The sequence below is a fragment of the Crinia signifera genome, chromosome 4 (genome assembly GCF_055691185.1).
Source record: "Crinia signifera chromosome 4, ASM5569118v1, whole genome shotgun sequence".
NCBI classification, from domain to species: domain Eukaryota; kingdom Metazoa; phylum Chordata; class Amphibia; order Anura; family Myobatrachidae; genus Crinia; species Crinia signifera.
The window spans coordinates 65,194,748-65,210,877 of record NC_139220.1 but is presented as its reverse complement, the minus strand read 5'-3'; the positions used below and the strand labels follow the sequence as shown (position 1 = coordinate 65,210,877).

Below are 16,130 nucleotides of genomic sequence, written 5' to 3'. Positions count from 1 at the left end.
GGAGTAGGAGTAGAAGATAGTCCAACAAAGACGCCCTTTCAGGTGTTCAGGTGGGGCTGACGTCTGATCATGTTTCTTTTTGGTATGGCGGACTTCTTGCCAGGGCCGAGATTGCTCTGGTCGTCGAAGGGGGGGGGGAGCTCAGGATGAGTGAACTCCCAGTTAGGTATGTCAAGACTCGGGAGGCCCAGTGCTGTGCAAAACGAGGGGAGGTCGGAGAAGGAATTCAGGGAGTGTAGTTTCCCGGCGGATGTCAAATGTCCCTGGCCTTTGACTCCGGAAGAAACACCAGATGTAGATGTGTGTCTAGAAGAACTCCCAAGAACTGAATCCTTTGGGATGGTACTAGCTGAGATTTTTGAAAATTCAGCAGCCAGCCATGATGCTGCAGAAACTGAATAGCCTCTGTCAAGTCCTGTTGTCATTTCTCTGCCGCAGCTCGTCCAAATAAGTTATCACTATAATTCCTTTTAATCTGAGAACGGCTGCCATAACAGACATGATCTTTGTGAATACCCTGGGGCCGTTGCCAGCCCAAAGGGTAGAGCCTGAAACTGGTAAAGCAGATCTCCTATTGCAAAGCGTAGGAGAGACTGATGTTCCCTGTAAATGGGAACGTGTAAATATGCGTCCTGGATGTCCATTGACACCAAAAATTCTCCTTGGTCTAGGCTCAGTAGCACTGACCTCAGAGACTCCATTTTGAAATGGTCCACCCACAGGTGGAGACTTAACGACTTTAAAATCAGAATGGGTCTGAAAGATCCATCTGGCTTGGGTACTAAGAAAAGAATAGAATAAAATCCATTCTTCTTTTTTCTAGAAGAGACTGAGCCGCCCCTAAAAGGGCAGTCCTGAGCCGTGACTCCTTTGGTGTGGGTAAGAACCTTCTTGATGGAAAACCTTTGAAGTGAATCTTGTATCCTTGAGAAACTATGTCCAGGACCCGAGGATCCTGTTCTAAAAAGGTCCAGGTGTCCCGAAACTGCAGAAGGTGACCCCCCCACTCTGAGGACAGAAAGGGGAGTCCCCAGGCAGTCATGCTGATGATTTTTCCTCCCCCTTGGTGCTTTGTTTCTTATTGAATGCACCAAAAGCGGGATTTTGGGGCCTTTCCTTTCCCTCCAAAGTAGTAGTAGTAGTACGTTTATTTATAAGGCACCACAAGGTGTCCGCAGCGCCGGACACAGCAAACAAAAAACTAATTACAAGGTAACGTACAGGGTGTTTTGAAAAATACAGTATAAATAGGGGTATAGCTGGTAGAACTAAAATCAGCATCAGTTCAAAAGAAGGTTTCAAAATTGTCGAGGAGACTGAAGATGAAGTAGAGGAAGGGAAGGGAAGAACAGGGCAGGAGCCCTGGTGAGGTAAAGAGGTAGGGTGAGTACGTGAGGAAGGAGGGCCCTACTCATAAGAGTTAACATACAAAAAGGTGGGTGGACGAACGAAAAACAATAGGATAAGTAGGAACGGATGGGAACGGAGGCAGGATAGGAGGATCAAAAGAGGTTAGGAGGAGGGATAGGCTAGTCGAATAAAGTGGGTTTTGAGGGAGCGCTTGAAGGAGGTAAGGGAATCAGAAAGCCTGATGGGTGGCGGGAGGTTGTTCCAGTGGACGCACCTCCTCTAGGGGAGAAAGGAAAGGACGTCCGAAAGGCCTTAAATTTTGAGGTTTGCTTAACCGAGGGAGCAGGAAGGTAATCCCCCCCCCGTAGCCTGCTTAATAATGTCCTCCAACTCAGAGCCAAATAGCAGTTTTCCTTTAAAGGCTAAGGCCTTCTTAGACTCATTATCCGCTTCCCATGCTTTAAAGCCACAGAACGCTCCTGGCATTTACAGAGACAGTGGACACCTTAGAAGCCATTTTAAGTGCTTCTTCTTCAGCTTCCAAAACATATTCAGCTGCCGCCTTTAACTTTTCTGCCAGCATTAAGATCCCTGGGTCGGAGTGCACCATTATACACAAATTGCTTGCCCATATAATCATGGCTTTTGACACCCATGCGGAAGCAACAAGAGGTCGGAGCGTAAATCACACCCCCTCAAAAATAGCTTTAAAAAGTTCCCTTCAAGCTTCTTTTCTACGGGGTCCTTAAATGCAGCAACCCCTTGAACAGGAAGTACTGTAGCTTTTGATAGTCTGGCTACGGGGGCATCCACCAAAGGAACTTTTTCCCAAGAGATTAACATGCTCCTCAGGCATGGGGTAAAGCCTCAAAAATCATTTAGGCATATGGAGTCTTTTATCGGGCGTTTTCCAAGCCCCTTCCAAAAGGGTCCTGTAAACCTTCATCTGATGGGAAAGTAACAGCCTCCCTGCGATGCCTTTTAAACACCCCTTTAAAATGAGTTTTGTCCTCATCCGATAAGCTTAAGGCCTGTTTCACTGCTAAAATTAAGTCCTCCACTCCAGGGACCGATACATCGTCAGACCTGCTCCCAGGGAATATCAGAATTGCACTTCCCCTCCTCACCCGAATCTACCGGTAAAGGAGGAAATGAATAAGACTGTTTAGAAGTCACATAAGAATCATTATCAAATTTATCCAGAAGTGCATTAAATCTGTTGATACTTTTTGCTGTATCCTGCATTACCTGGCTCTGCTTGTGTTAAAGGCAAGGAGCCAGAAGAATGTTGAGATGATGACATGGGTTTAGGAGAAGAAACCAAAACATCTCTCTGTTTATCCAACAACTGCACTAGGGCAGTAACCGACCTGCCTAAGGCACTGGCCCACGCAGGCTCTGCCTGCTCTACCCTCTGAGTTACACTACCCATTGGTCTCACAGCTGCGTAAGCAGGGCACAAATCCCTTTAAGTCATCTGTTCAGGGGTAATTTGAAGTGCACAAACCCTGCACGCGCTCAAATGTATCAGGGGCTCCCTCACGCAAAGCTACAGATTGTTGCTCTGTCATGATAACAAATTCACACAGTGCAAGATGACAGGAGTGTAGTACTGAGATAATATATTGCAGTACTTATATGTCTGTATGCTCCGGATGCTTCCTCCAGAATGCAGGGGGTAGCGATGCCCAGGAGAATCAATCACTCAGCCAGAAACAGCGCTTCAGCTCCGCAGTCAGCATCTTCTAAACACCCCTTTAAAATGGCGCCAAGAAGAGCGAGGGAAGAGACTACAGTGGGGTCTGTGGTTTTGGCGCCAAATTACCCCCTGTAGCTGCTCCCATCTGCCGATTCTCCTATTCCCAGTGTCTCCACTTTGAATGAGGACCGTTTGGAATCGCCTGCAGGCCCTGTAACAAGCTGCTGTCTTTTTCAATAAAGAGCTCAGCTTGCAAACTCCCTGTAAAATGGCATCCGCCGCCATTACGGAGCCCCCATCCCTCATGATCCTCACCTGCGTGAAGCCGGTTCAGGGACACCCCGGGGCCCAGGCAGCCTCTTAAAAGAAACGGATAGCGCCGCACAGAGAGACCAGACATGAACTGAGGATATGGGATGTGATGGGAGGAGCCTACCTCTCTAAAAGATTTAGCATAGGTGCCTGGCTCCTGTGGACCCTTCTACATCCCAATGCGAGCTGTATCACCAGGACCATTGAAAGATAAATTGGCATGTGCTTCAAGTTGAAGATTTGAAAACTGTCCTACCAGACAAACCACACATCATCAACAGGATCTAGTTACATAGACCTAGTTGAAACAAATAGCATTAAAAGAACAAAGGGATTTTATCCGTGCCACAATTGTAAAGCATGTAATGTAAGTAATAATTCAACAAGAACAATTAACCTTTTTAATCCACACAAACCAAAATAGAACACAAGACCAATGAATAAATTTTTTGGGACATGGAAGGAGCAATCTACTTAATCCAATACCGACGTGGGCAAAAATATGTGGGACAGATGAAAAAAAAAAAAAAAAAAAAAAAAAAAATCAATGTCCGTTTTGTGCAGCATCTATATAGTATAAGAAGAGTCTTAAATAACCCATAAAACAAACAAATGGTGGAGCGCTAACACAAAATTACATATGACCAATTGGGTATCACAAATGTTTTATTTAATACTAGCTAAAAGGTTGATACGTTTTTGGCATAAATAAAGGCAATTGCAATTTACAAATAAAAAGTGTACAGCCTATTATAGGACATAAAAATATAGCAATGGGGGGGGGGGGGGGGGGGGGGGGTGTATCTCACTTGTTCCTAGAAATGCTCTCCAGAAATCGAGTTGGACAATCTCCCACAAATGAATGGGAAACTGGGGTGGCGGGTGTCCATAAACCTGCAGGAGTGGTTCTTGGGACTTGATCCTGATTTTGTAGGACCATAGAATTCAGTCCTTGGTGTAATGTCTCCAGGTGTTTTAGCAGGTGGTGGTTTCCCTTGAATTTTCCAGTCGGTGTCCAACAGTGGGATTTTCCAGTCGGTTATCCAAATGTGGGAAAAGATGGAACTGGGGTGGGCTGGTTCAAGTGAGAGTCCTTTTGTAATCCAAAAGGTAAATAGGCTGTAGGCACTAGACCTGACGCGTTTCGTCGTCCACAGACAACTTTTTCAAAGGTACCGTACCTTAGGCTGTACACTTTTTATTTGTAAATTGCAATTGCCTTTTTTTATGCCAAAAACGTATCAACCTTTTAGCTAGTATTAAATAAAACATTTGTGATACCCAATTGGTCATATGTAATTTTGTGTTAGCGCTCCACCATTTGTTTGTTTTCTTGTCCCATATTTTTCGGGGGCTGACCTCCCCACGGTGTGAGCAGCTTGCCAAACAACTCACTCTCAAGCGCCTGTATATACCGCCCCACCTAGGTGGTTCGGTATATATACTTTGCTTAAATAACCCATAGCCTGTCAAACCATTTTTTGAAAAACACACCAGAAACCCAAAGGGCATCTAATTAATCAACAAAGTCCAAAACCATTGGCGAGGTGGCGACCACATTAGAAACCTCAAAATAACAGATTCAAAATAGATTTTCGAACTACAGACACTACAACACATAGGACTCTATATCAACTTGAAATGCCTTTTTATGATATAATTAATTTTTTAATAGATTTAAACAAACCAATCATCCTATTTAAAAGTACATTCTTATTCCTCCGCACTTCTATAGATTACTTGCTTATTATGTTTATTTGTCAGAGATAAAAATCCTCTCAGTTCTTCTCCTTTTTCTATTTTTTCCAGTATACTTTTGCATTTTTTAGAAATTATTATATTTTTTCCCCTTTCACTTTAAATTATTTTCATTTTAATGTAATTCTTAGATTTTATTTTTATTTATTTATATCCATTTGTTTATTTAACCTTGACATTTTTTGGCACCTTTTAATTTATTCCCATACAAGCTCTTTTTATAAAGTCATACAAAATAGGCTTTTTAATGGTACATGATTACTTCCAAATGTAATGTGACCATTTCCCGTAGAAGCAATAACTTCAGGTCATCTTAATAGTTTTTTTTTTATCTATCATCTTTAAAAAAAAATGTGCGCTTAACGCACAAAACATGTTTATCTCATTGAAACACCTTTAAGAAAGCAGCTTCTGGCCTTCCACACCCAGCAGCATCACTCATCAGGAGAACAATCGGGACCACATTAATTACACATGATGGACTGCATGACCAGCTCCACGGCTCTCTCACCTCTATAAGGAGACAGGAGCACAAGAGCGACTTCACTGTTTTCAACTAGGAGGTAGGGACAGGCTAGTGTGGCTTTCACTTGGAAAAGGACTCCCACATCACCAAATGTAGCAGTAAGCATTTATCAAAAATTACAGTGCCACTCCATTTAAAATTTAAATAAAACATTTTATTATAAATAATATTTTAAATTTATTACAATTTCCTAATTTATTCTTTTTCTTAAATGATCACACTTAATCCTAAATATTTACCTTCATTTGTGTTCATAACTTCACCCATTCACCAAATCTGCAAGTTCTCATTATTATTCTCATACTATGTGTGGATTTTATCCATAACTAGCTTTGACAAGAACAGCCTGAAAACTAAAAGTTTAGATGGTGAAAAATAGGGTTCAGCGGTGGGTGCTTTGCAGCAGTGAAGCGCTGAGCTGGAGGAGCCAGGCAGCTAGCGGGAGCAGAATTTTTTTTACATTTTTAAAAGACATGATGGCAGTTGATTGGTTGCGAGTCACATATACAAATATATCTTCATATAACTTTGCTGCAGTCATGGCAAACAGCCCATCTTTGCATGCCTGGTCACTTGAGAATCTTCTTGCGCATATATTTTATGAGACTATACATCTTATTATTCACAAGTAGCCAGCCTGTCTTTTTTTTTCATATCTGCTGCCGCTGGCTGCCCGCCAACTGCAAGCTCAGCACTTCCCTTGCAGCTCCCCAAGAGTATTTACATGCGATAATTCATGGGATTTATCACATGTAAAACTGGGACATCAAGTGCCAAAATCGTAAGTGAACTCTCCTGGGTAGCTCAGGGGAAATTGGGTCCGACATGGCTAATAAGACCCTTTTAAAAATATAAAAACAGACAAATATATCAACACAATTGTTGTGTTATAGATAGTATGGCATATGTAAGAACCAACATACATAGTGACTAAATCGTCTAAAAAATGTAAGCATAAGGTTGTATTAACCCCTTCCCGACATTTGACGTACATTTACGTCATGGCCGGGATGTACTTCCCGACACATGGCATAAATGTACGTCATGACTTTAAACTGTCACTGCGTCTCGAGACGCAGTGACAGAGGGACTATGTCTGCTGTCCCTGACAGCAGACATGTCCCTGCATGCCCAGGGGGGGCTGCGATGCCGCCCCCCCGTCGGCGATCGCTGTGATTGGCTGTTCAGTGTGAACAGCCATTCACAGCGTTTTCCTGTGTTACCAGCGAATCAGACGCTCGGTAACACAGGTGTCAATCACCGCCGGGCGTCAGGGGGCATGACGGGGTCATCGGTGACGATGACACCCTTTTTGGGGGTGCAGGTTTTTTTTTATACATATAACTGTCAACTGTCAATAACTGCTGCTGCTGCAGTGTCCTAGAGTGATAGATAGTGAGAGATAGTGAGAGATAGAGAGATAGAGAGAGATAGTGACAGAGAGTGATAGAGAGTGTATATTTTGTGTCTGATACCCCCCCCTTTTGTGCTGATCAGTATAACTGTGCTGATCAGCAACTTTTTGGGGGCGCAGGGTTTTTTTTTTTTTATATATATATACCTGTCAGTTGCTGCCAGTTGCACTGTCAGTTGCACCAAAGGTTGTGCACCTGCTGCCCCTCACTGGTAATCAGTGTCGCATCACTGATCACCTTTTTTGTTTTTGTGTGGTCTTTTTTTTATTTTATTTTTTTACACACACTGTGATTTTGTGGGTGTCCTGTGGCCACTGTGCGCTGATCAGTGACGTACATCACTGATCAGCTTTTTCGGCACAGGGTTGATCTATTTTTTTTTTTTTGATCAAATTCCTGTTGCCTTTGAGCGCTGTTCAGTTTACTGACCAACATCTGTGCTCAATTTTTGGCGCAGGACCTTTTTTTTTTTTTTTTTTTAACCCCTTCAAAAAAAATTTTTTTTAACCCCTTCAATTTTTTTTTTTATATTTGGATCAAATTCCTGTATAAAGTATTTTTTTTTTTTCTGCACTACATACACACTACACACTACATACCCCCCGGGTTGAAATAAAGTTTGTACCCCCCCCTACACTATACACGTGTTGAAACATTTCACTACCAGTAACACAAAAATAAAAATGGCATCCCAAATGTCATCCCAGTCATCCAGAAGAATGTATTCAGCGGAGGAGGCATATGCCATGCTTGCCTCTGACTCTGACACAGCCAGTGAGGGAAGCGGGGAATTTGAAGGATTCGTCTTAAGCTCCTCTTCCTCCTCTGGTGATGAGGGACCCCCTCAAAGACGCCCCCGTAGAGCAGCTGAGACCCCCCCCCCAATAATTGATCTCGTATGGACCCCACCACCAGACAATTTTGAGCCCCAGGTTCCTGAGTTTTTGGCCATGCCAGGAATCCAATTTGATTCCACAGGTCTCAGAGAAATTGACTTTTTCAAATTATTTTTCTCTGATGATTTTATAAATTTAATGGTGGACCAAACTAATTTATATGCCCAGCAGTTTATTGCTCAAAACCCCACGTCATCATTTGCTAGGTGGACCCCTGTAGATGCAGTAGAGATGCTGATGTTTTGGGGTCTGGTGTTTCATATGGGCATAGTAAAAAAGCCAGAAATTAGGCAATATTGGAGTACAGATGTTCTGTACAGCACCCCATTTTACCGTATGGCCATGACCCGGACTCGTTTTGAGACAATTCTTAAATTTATACATTACACCGATAATGCACAGTGCCCACCCAGAGATGATCCCACCTTTGACCGGCTATTCAAAGTCAGGCCGGTCATTGATCATTTCAGTGCCAAATTTGCAGAGATGTACATCCCTGAAAAATTTATTTGCATTGACGAGTCCCTTATACATTTTAAAGGAAGGGTTAAATTCCGCCAGTACCTTCCCAGTAAGAGGGCAAGGTATGGCATAAAAATGTATAAGCTGTGTGAAAGCACCTCAGGGTACACTCACAGGTTTAGGGTATATGAAGGGAAGGATTCAAGAATTGAACCGCCAGAATGCCCCCCCTCCCTCGTAGGTGTTAGTGGAAAAATTGTCTGGGATTTAGTGCACCCCTTCCTGGATAAAGGTTATCACCTCTATGTGGATAACTTTTACACTAGCATCCCCCTGTTTAAGGCCCTTGGTTCAAGAGGTACAGCAGCTTGCGGTACTGTGCGCAAGAACCAAAGAGGCCTCCCAAAAACGCACATTGCCCAAGTAATGAGAAGGGGTGAAAGCAGGGGAATATGCACCGAAAATATGTTGTTGGTCAAATATAAGGACAAGAGGGATGTCCTTATACTGACAACAATTCATGGAGACAGTACCACCTCCATCCCTGTACGAGGTACCAGTACCCACACCTCAAAACCTAATTGTATCCTGGATTACAATAGGTACATGGGCGGAGTGGATCTTTCAGATCAGGTACTGAAGCCGTACAGTGCCCTGCGGAAAACAAAAATCTGGTACAAGAAGGTGGCCGTGTATATCATCCAGATGGCACTGTATAACGCTTACGTGCTATTCCGTTCTATCGGCCAGAGGGGGACATTTATGCACTTTCAAGAGGAAGTCATAAAGGGCCTAATATTTGGGAACCAGCAGGCAGAGGGCCCCAGTACTTCTAGTACTGGCCCCCGTATTGTACCAGGGCAGCATTTTCCTGATGAAATCCCCTCCACTGGAAAAAAGGGCAGGACACAAAAAAGGTGCAAAGTTTGCTATAAAAAGGGAATAAGAAAGCAAACTATTTTCCAGTGTGACACTTGCCCCGACAAACCCGGCCTATGTATAAAGGAGTGTTTTAAAATATACCACACATCTATGGATTATTAGGTTCATAATTTCACCGTGCTTCGGGGGTCTTGCTAATGCCACATAGCACCCACCATTCATTCCACCAGAATCTGAGCCGCAAAATCCAAAAATCACTCCTTCCCTTCTGAGTCCTGCCATGCACCCAACTGATATTTTTTGGTCACATGTGAGGCATTGCCGTACTCGGGAGAAATTGGGGCACAGATTTTGGGGTGCTTTGTCTCCTTCATTCCTTCTGAAAATGAAAAATTTTGAGCCAGAACTGCATTTTTGTGTAAAAAATTTAATTTTTCATTTTCACTGCCCACTTGTATCAAAATTGGTGAAACCCCACCCCTGGGGGTTTGAAATGTACACTATACCCCTAGATGAATTCCCTGAGGGGTGTAGTTTGCAAAATGGGGTCACTTGTGGGGGGGTTCCACTGTATTGGGGCTTTGTGGGTCTTGCTAATGCGACATAGCACCCACCATCATTCCACCAGAATTTGTGCTGCAAAATCCAAATATCACTCCTTCCCTTCTGAGTCCTGCCACTTTTTGGTCACACATGAGGCATTGCCGTACTCGGGAGAAATTGGGGCACAGATTTTGGGGTGCTTTGTCTCCTTCATTCCTTCTGAAAATGAAAAATTTTGAGCCAGAACTGCATTTTTGTGTAAAAAATTTAATTTTTCATTTTCACTGCCCACTTGTATCAAAATTGGTGAAACCCCACCCCTGGGGGTTTGAAATGTACACTATACCCCTAGATGAATTCCCTGAGGGGTGTAGTTTGCAAAATGGGGTCACTTGTGGGGGGGTTCCACTGTATTGGGGCTTTGTGGGTCTTGCTAATGCGACATAGCACCCACCATCATTCCACCAGAATTTGTGCTGCAAAATCCAAATATCACTCCTTCCCTTCTGAGTCCTGCCACTTTTTGGTCACACATGAGGCATTGCCGTACTCGGGAGAAATTGGGGCACAGATTTTGGGGTGCTTTGTCTCCTTCATTCCTTCTGAAAATGAAAAATTTTGAGCCAGAACTGCATTTTTGTGTAAAAAAATGTAATTTTTCATTTTCACTGCCCACTTGTATCAAAATTGGTGAAACCCCCGGGGGTTTGAAATGTACACTATACCCCTAGATGAATTCCCTGAGGGGTGTACTTTGCAAAATGGGGTGACTTGTGGGGGGGTTCCACTGTATTGGTGCAACATAGCACCCACCATTCATTCCACCAAAATCTGAGCTGCAAAATCCAAAAATCACTCCTTCCCTTCTGAGTCCTGCCATGCACCCAACTGGTATTTTTTGGTCACATGTGAGGCATTGCCGTACTCGGGAGAAATTGGGGCACAGATTTTGGGGTGCTTTTTCTCCTTCATACCTTCTGAAAATGAAAAATTTTGAGCCAGAACTGCATTTTTGTGTAAAAAAAATGTAATTTTTCATTTTCACTGCCCACTTGTATCAAAATTGGTGAAACCCCTGGGGGTTTGAAATGTACACTATACCCCTAGATGAATTCCCTGAGGGGTGTACTTTGCAAAATGGGGTCACTTGTGGGGGGGTTCCACTGTATTGGTGCTTGGGGGGTCTTGCTAATGCGACATAGCACCCACCAAAATTCCACCAGAATCTGAGCTGCAAAATCCAAAAATCACTCCTTCCCTTCTGAGTCCTGCCATGCACCCAAATGGTATTTTTTGGTCACATGTGAGGCATTGCCGTACTCGGGAGAAATTGGGGCACAGATTTTGGGGTGCTTTGTCTCCTCCATACCTTCTGAAAATGAAAAAATTTGAGCCAGAACTGCATTTTTGTGTAAAAAAATGTATTTTTTCATTTTCACTGCCCACTTGTATCAAAATTGGTGAAACCCCTGGGGGTTTGAAATGTACACTATACCCCTAGATGAATTCCCTGAGGGGTGTACTTTGCAAAATGGGGTGACTTGTGGGGGGGTTCCACTGTATTGGTGCAACATAGCACCCACCATTCATTCCACCAAAATCTGTGCTGCAAAATCCAAAAATCACTCCTTCCCTTCTGAGTCCTGCCATGCACCCAACTGGTATTTTTTGGTCACATGTGAGGCATTGCCGTACTCGGGAGAAATTGGGGCACAGATTTTGGGGTGCTTTTTCTCCTTCATACCTTCTGAAAATGAAAATTTTTGAGCCAGAACTGCATTTTTGTGTAAAAAAAATGTATTTTTTCATTTTCACTGCCCACTTGTATCAAAATTGGTGAAACCCCTGGGGGTTTGAAATGTACACTATACCCCTAGATGAATTCCCTGAGGGGTGTACTTTGCAAAATGGGGTGACTTGTGGGGGGGTTCCACTGTATTGGTGCAACATAGCACCCACCATTCATTCCACCAAAATCTGTGCTGCAAAATCCAAAAATCACTCCTTCCCTTCTGAGTCCTGCCATGCACCCAACTGGTATTTTTTGGTCACATGTGAGGCATTGACGTACTCGGGAGAAATTGGGGCACAGATTTTGGGGTGCTTTTTCTCCTTCATTCCTTGTGAAAATGAAAAATTTTGAGCCAGAACTGCATTTTTGTGTAAAAAATTTAATTTTTCATTTTCACTGCCCAGTTGTATCAAAATTGGTGAAACCCCTGGGGGTTTGAAATGTACACTATACCCCTAGATGAATTCCCTGAGGGGTGTAGTTTGCAAAATGGGGTCACTTGTGGGGGGGTTCCTAACTTTTAGCATCTTATGGTGCCTAGAAACCTACATGGTGCCTAAAAAATAATCTCATAAAAAGGAGGCTCCAAAATCAAGTAGGTGCTCCTTCTATTATGAAGCCTGTGGTTTGGTCAACGTGCACACTAGGGCCACATATAGGATATTTATGAAAACAAAAGAATTGGGGGAATCAATTTTTAGTCACATTTCTCTAGTAAAATGTACTGTGTTCCTTAGAAAAATGTATTAAAATTGCAAATCTGCAAAAAAAATGAAATTTTGAAATTTCACCTACACTTTGTTTTAATTCCTGTGAAACACCTAAAGGGTTAACAAACTTCCAAAATGCTGTTTTGAATACTGTGAGGGGTGCAGTTTTTGAAATGGTATCATTTATGGGGGTGTCTCACATACAAGTCCCTCAAAGTCACATCAGAACTGAACTGGCCCCTAAAAAAATCAGTGTTTGAAATTTTCTTGAAAATTTGAGAATTTGCTATTCATATTGTAAGCCTCCTAGTGTCCAAAAAAATGAAAAGGAAGTTGAAATAATGATGGAAACATAAAGTAGACATATGGTCTATGTTAGTTATTAACTATTTTGAGTGGTATGATTATTTGTCTCACAAGCAGAAAATTTTACATTTTGCAAATTGCTAAATTTTCAATTTTTTCACGATATTTTGGTATTTTTCACAAAAAAACACAGACTGTATCGACCCAAATTTACCACTAATTTGAAGTACAATGTGTCACGAAAAAACAATCTCAAAATCACTGGGATAAGTAAAAGCAAAAAAAAGTTATCCCCACTTAAGTGAGACATGTCAGATTTGAAAAAAAGGGCTCTGTCAGGAACGCAAAAACTGGCTCTGTCAGGAAGGGGTTAAACCAGCAAAATATATTTAACAGGATAATCTCCAAGCAGATATATTGTGTAAATGTATAAGCACACTTTTTAGGTAAGTCCCTGTATTGCTACATATGCTATTGTGTCTTTACATATAGCTAGTAATCCCACCCAAAGCAGAAGCAAATGCTTCAAAAGCTAGTCTGCTACCTTTGCCTCTGTTTGTGCATGTATGAGAAAGATGTAGCTTCATGTGCTGCCAACAGATGGCAGTGTATTTAGAGAGACACAGGCAATAGATAGATAGATAGATAATATGCGCCAGATGAAGTGTCGGGAGAGAAACCATATTCTAAAAGTCCTACTGTAAATTAGTAACACTCTGGGTAAATAATACCGTTCAGGAAAGGTCCAAGAAATCAATTCAATTAAAAAGATGGTTTCAATAAATGCAGTAGTGGTGTTAATCGGGTGACTAAAGGCAGCTATGTTGCATTTGTCTCTCTTGGTGGAAGCCACCCAAGGTAGTGTGAAAATAGGCAGCACAACCTAGTGACCTATAGACTGTTTAACCCCTTACTGACGCAGCCTGTTTTTGCCTTCCTGACAGAGGCCTTTTTTTCAAATCTGACATGTATCACTTAAGTGGGGATAACTTTTTTTTGCTTTTACTTATCCCAGTGATTTTGAGATTGTTTTCTCGTGACACATTGTACTTTAAGTTAGTGGTAAATTTTGGTCGATACAGTCTTTTTTTTTTGTGAAAAATACCAAAATGTCGTAAAAAAATTGAACATTTTGCCATTTTGCCAATGTTAAATTTTCTGCTTGTAAGACAAATAATCATACCACTCAAAATAGTTCATAACTAACATAGACCATATGTAAACTTTATTATTACATCATTATTTCAACTTTCTTTTATTTTTTTTGGACACTAGGTGGCAGCAGAGTCAAAATTATATACATAACACAGTAAACGCTGCAATTGGCTGTTCACATTTGAACAGCTAATTGCAACGATCGCCGATCGGGGGGGGGGGCATCGCTGCCCCCCCTGGGCAATGAGGGAAGATGTCTGCTGTCAGGGACAGCAGACATCATCCCTCTGTCACCGCGTCTCTAGACGCGGTGACATTTTAAAGTCATGACGTACATTTACGTCAAATGTCGGGAAGGGGTTAAAAAACTGCTTGCTTTGTAACTGTCTGGTACCTGGTGCAGCAAGCGAGCGAGAATAACTTGTCAGTTGTAAACGGGGAGTAAAATGTTACGGGATGCGGTCATCTATTAGAATGAACTTAGGTCTACAGTCATTAGGTCTACCCCACTAGGTCGACTGGCAGGAAGGTCGACCTGACTTAAGGTCGACATGGGCCAAGGTCGACATGACTTAAGGTCGAATTTGCATAAAGGTCGACATGAGGAAGGTCGACTGGTCATAAGGTCGACATGGGTTTTTCACTGTTTTTTGAGCCGACATGTGCCAACAGGCGGTATTTTATGCCCTACCATCCACTAGGGCGAGGTGGGAGAATAAAATAGTGTGCCGAGCGCAGCGAGGCACCGTGCCAGAAGCATTGCGAGCGAAGCGAGCTATGCGAGGGTCCGATTCTCATTGCCAACTGTGTCCATGTCGACTGTGTCGACATTCGGATAAAAACACAGTGAAAAACCCATGTCGACCTTATGACCAGTCGACCTTCCTCATGTCGACCTTTATGCAAATTCGACCTTAAGTCATGTCGACCTTGGCCCATGTCGACCTTAAGTCAGGTCGACCTTCCTGCCAGTCGACCTAGTGGGGTAGACCTAATGCTTGTAGAACTAAATGCTGTCTGTGTAACATTGGAATGGGATCATTCGTCAGTCAGCACCTCCTGTCTCCGCAGCTAAAGGGGATATCCTGTGTAGCACAGTAGCCAGTGCAGGACATTAGCCTCTGATTGTGGGGATGAGAGTACCTATAGTAAGGTTTAAATTATAGACCGTGTCTTAATACTGCAGATTCTAATGCCATGATAAAACACTGGGCAAGAAAACAAGCCTCTAATTCAATACCCATGGGTATTCAAGCCAGAGGCTTCCACCAGGTGTAAATTACCACTACTAAATTAATTCTCCTCTAGATGGCAAAGCATAAAATCCCATCTGAAAACTTAAAATTATTCATTCACCCAAAATAATTTTTGCTTGCAGTCGTAGGGGCAATTATACCCACCAAAAATGTTTGTTTACCTCAGATTAATGTGAATTATCTTGATATATTTCAGTTGCATAAAAACGCCTGCAAGTGGAGATTGACAATTTAAAGGTTTATTTAAAGACCTGTAACTCCCACCTGCAACCCTAAAAAGCTTTACCCCCCTCAATACAACACCATATACCTCTCGCACATCATTTAACCAATTATTTTACATTTTCCCAATTATAGACGCAAAAAATATATGTAATTGGCCAAGATAAGATTATTACGAACTTTTAAAAGGGTGTCCCAGAAATCCTGAACTAAGCGCCAACAAAAAAAATAGGGATTTTCCCAAACATTTCACCTGCCCAGGGGTGGTAAATCCTATGCTTCATTTGCACAGCTAATCAAATGGGTCCCAGACAGCCTCCCGACAGTTGGGATTTTGATAATCATTACACCAACGTCGGAATCCCGGCTGACAGGGGCTATTCTCCCACGTGAGGGTCAACGACCCCCATAGAGGGAGAATGGAATAGGAGCTTCCTTGCACTCACCCCTCTGTGAGTCCCGGCAGTCGGGATTCCGACATCGGACTAATAACTCTCAGAATCCTTACTATACCCACACTATACCACACCCAATTGAATAGCAAAAAGGTTGCCAATGGCCATGTTAAGTTGCATTTAGATGAATTAAGTACTCTAAATAGGTTACTGCAGCTAAATTCCCCTCATACTTAAGTGGCATTATTTACAAAGGTTTGGGAAAATATGTAGAGGTGAGGGTATAGCATAAACAAAATGTGTTTTATAGATCATGGTCCTACTTAGCCATTCTTCAGAGGGTAGATCTAGGTCAACTGCAATTGGTGGATGGCACACTCCTTGTTTACTGCCAGCACACAAAGCGTCTGAACAGTTGGAAGATTAAATTTAGATTCACCTTTCTGGGGTA

General features: G+C 42.5%; 1 protein-coding gene across 2 annotated transcripts in view; it reads right to left on the bottom strand.

Moving 5' to 3' along the window:
• The window catches only part of FBXW11 (F-box and WD repeat domain containing 11), a 179,822-nt gene that overhangs the window by 118,862 nt on the left and 44,830 nt on the right, over window positions 1-16,130 (bottom strand). The window lies entirely within an intron of this gene.